The sequence below is a fragment of the Bos grunniens genome, chromosome 1 (genome assembly GCF_055505025.1).
Source record: "Bos grunniens cultivar Pamir isolate PY7600 chromosome 1, Bosgru_T2T1.0, whole genome shotgun sequence".
NCBI lineage: Eukaryota > Metazoa > Chordata > Mammalia > Artiodactyla > Bovidae > Bos > Bos grunniens.
This window is the reverse complement of record NC_141165.1, coordinates 34405034-34408976: the sequence shown is the minus strand read 5'-3', so window position 1 is coordinate 34408976 and position 3943 is coordinate 34405034.

Sequence of the window (3943 nt, the reverse complement as noted above, 5' to 3'; positions counted from 1 at the left end):
TTTGGAATATTTCATAGTGAGATGTATAAAGACCTTGGTTAAAATATTTGAGGCTGGAAAAAGTTATGAGCATCTCCATTGGGTATATTTGTATTTACCCATAATTGAGATGTCCATGTTTGCTTGTTTGTTTTTTTAATTAAACTTTGATAATCTGTCCATATCTGTGATTTTTCTCCTGATTGTGGGACCAGGAATGTGACTGACTCCTCTTTTCTGACACTAGTTAAGGCCATGCCATCCTCTCAAAGTAACGCATTTACTAATTAAGGCTCTTTGTGGCATAAAGTACTTAAAACACATCAGAATCATTCTGAATCAGACAGAAATTAATTAGTACATGTTTAAAGTCATAAGCCATTATAATAGTGTATAAAATGAGAAATTTGAGTATTATATTAGAAAGTAAGACTTCACAATGAGCTTCCCCAAAATGTGTCACTTTTACTGGAAGATAATTTTGAGCTAAAGTTAATCCAGACCCTGCAGGTTCAAGACAACTCTCCCCTTCCCTAAACTACCTAGAATAATTTAAAAATTGGGAATTTTTCCCAGAAAAAGGTCATTATGGTTTCCAGAGATAGATTTTATCCAAGCAGCCCCCAATATAGGCAGGGAAAACATCTAATTATCAAACATCTTCTCTTCTGATCATCCTGTGAATAAACCTTCTATTCTTGGAAACCCCAAGTCCCCTGTCCCATTCCTTAGCCCAGAATGGCATAGATATCTCATTTTACCTTTCTGTCTTTGGACCTCTCATACATATGTGGGTCTCTAACCCTCCCAAAGTGTGGGATTCCTTTGCATAAAAATTTAATTTTGATTTTGTTCTGTTAATCTGTCGCATGTTGATCTAATTCTTTGACCAACCAGAAGGACATAGAAAGACAGAACAAAACTTTCTTCCTCCCTAACCAGAGCAAATTAAGAATTTCAAAATCACATTAATTTGTTTTTTAATCAAGCCACTGATAATGAATGAGATTACTAATAGATTTAGTTTTAATTCTTCTAAAATATGAAATCATATAATCATATAATATGCCCCTTTTGTGCCTGGTCTTTAAAATGGAAATGAGAGAATTCCTTCAAAAATCAACCACAAACAACCAGAATGTTGTATCCTTAGTATGATGAAAATGGAATAATTTAAGACTTAGGCTGTGAAAAATTGTCCTTAGAAAGCACTAATCGTAAGTCTTAATGTCTTATGTTCAAAATTACTGTTGATTACTCATTTAAGTATATTTTACATGGCTATCAGAAGATTCAAAACATAATAATATCAGCATAATAGCTGATAATTACATTGTGGAAAAATACATCAGTCCTCTCATGTGGCAAATAGGCTTAAATATTTGAGCAAAATTAGCAGGAAAGCTGAGAGCCATCAATATTAAAACTAAATAAAATATGACACTGCTATAATTTAGAGATTATTATTCTTTAATTGGACAAGGCAATGGCACCCCACTCCAGTACTCTTGCCTGGAAAATAACATGGATGGAAGAGCCGGATAGGCTGCAGTCCATGGGGTCGCTAAGAGTCGGACATGACTGAGCGACTTCACTTTCACTTTTCACTTTCATGCATTGGAGAAGGCAATGGCAACCCACTCCAGTGTTCTTGCCTGGAGAATCCCAGGGATGGGGGAGCCTGCTGGGCTGCCGTTTATGGGGCTGCACAGAGTCGGACACGACTGAAGTGACTTAGTAGTAGTAGTATTCTTTTAATTGAAATATTTAAGAGTGAGGAAAGGCTTCCCTGCTGCTATTGTAAAGAATCTGCCTGTCAATGCAGGATACATTGATTCCATTCCTGGGTCAGGAAGGTCCCTTGAATAAGAAAATAGAAACCCACTCCAGTATTCTTGCCTGGGAAATTCCATGGACAGAGGAACCTGGCAGGCTACAGTCCATTGGGTTTCAAAAAGACTCAGACATGACTTACCAACTAAACAACAACAAAAAGAGTGACAGTTGTTAAATTAATTAAGCAAGGAGGGATTTCCCTGGTGGTCTAGTGGTCAAGAACCCACTTGCCAATGCAGGAGACATGGGTTTGACCCCTGGTCTGGGAAGATTCCACATGTCTCAGGTCAACTAAGCCCATGTACCACAACTACTGAGACCGTTTCCTGCAACTACTGAAGCCTGAGAGCTTTAGAGCCCATGCTCTGCAACAAGAGAAGCCCATGCACCACAACAAACAGTAGCCCTCTGCTTGCTCCAACTAGAGAAAGCTGGCACACATCAGTGATGACTCAGTGCAATAATAAATGTATAAAATAAAATTAAAAAAATAAATAAACAAGGAGATGATTAAACTGAGATGATTCTAATCCTATGGTGGCCCATATAAGGAAACCATAATCTAAGCCTGTAAATGCCTCAAGGTTATGAAATCAGAATGCTTAGGAAAAGTGAAAGTTAAAGTTGCTCAGTCATGTCTGATTCTTTGTGATCCCATGGACTTTATAGTCCATGGAATTCTCCAGTCCAGAACACTGGAGTGGTAGCCTTTCTCTTCTTCAAGGGATCTTCCCAATCTAGGTATTGAACCTAGGTATCCCACATTGCCGGAGAAGGCAATGGCACCCCACTCCAGTACTCTTGCCTAGAGAATCCCACGGACGGAGGAGCCTGGTAGGCGGCAGTCCATGGGGTCTCACAGAGTCGGACACGACTGAGCGACTTCACTTTCACTTTTCACTTTGATGCATTGGAGAAGGAAATGGCAACCCACTCCAGTGTTCTTGCCTGGAGAATCCCAGGGACAGGTAAGCCTGGCGGGCTCCTGTCTATGGGGTCCCACAGAGTCGGACACGACTGAAGTGACTTAGCAGCATCCCACATTGCAGGCAGATTCTTTACCAACTGAACTATCAGGGAGGCTTGATGTTAAGGGCAGTCAATAACAAACAACTAGACTTTAAGCTATCATCAATCAATAATTTTTTTTTTTTTGCTTCTCTTTTCTATATGTCTTTCCTTTGACTCTTATCACAGGAATCATCCTAACCACATCTGATTTGGTGCTGCTGCCTCATTCAATTAATACATGTTCAAATAAACTCTTAAAATATTTAGTATGCTTCACTTTATCTTTTAACACTAGCTAGTGTCAACTTAAGATGGTGATTGCAGCCATGAAATTAAAAGATGCTTACTCCTTGGAAGGAAAGTTATGACCAATCTAGACAGCATATTCAAAAGCAGAGACATTACTTTGCCAACAAAGGTTCATCTAGTCAAGGCTATGGTTTTTCCAGTGGTCATGTATGGATGTGAGATTTGGACTGTGAAGAAGGCTGAGCACTGAAGAATTGATGCTTTTGAACTGTGGTGTTGGAGAAGACTCTTGAGAGTCCCTTGAACTGCAAGGAGATCCAACCAGTCCATTCCGAAAGAGATCAGTCCTGGGTGTTCATTGGAAGGACTGTTGCCGAAGCTGAAACTCCAATACTTTGGCCACCTCATGCGAAGAGTTGACTCACTGGAAAAGACTCTGATGTTGGGAGGGATTGGGGACAGGAGGAGAAGGGGATGACAGAGGATGAGATGGCTGGATGGCATCACTGACTGGATGGACGTGAGTCTGAGTAAACTCCGGGAGTTGGTGATGGACAGGGAGGCCTGGTGTGCTGCAATTCATGGGGTCGCAAAGACTCGGGCACGACTGAGCGACTGAACTGAACTGAGTGTCAACTGAAAAATAATTGTACAACTTGAGAGTTAAGTTTTATCTGCAGCAAATGAGAATTATAGCCTGAGAGATAGAATTTCAAAGAGCTCTAAGAAACTGTTCCAAAGAAGTATGAAGGTCAGAATATATGCGAATCTGGTGAAGGGGGAGTACGTGCAATCAAGCACATATGTTTTGCAGAGGTTTCTGTTAGTGTTGTGAATGTGTCTGCTAGTCATGTGAAGCAGTTGTCAC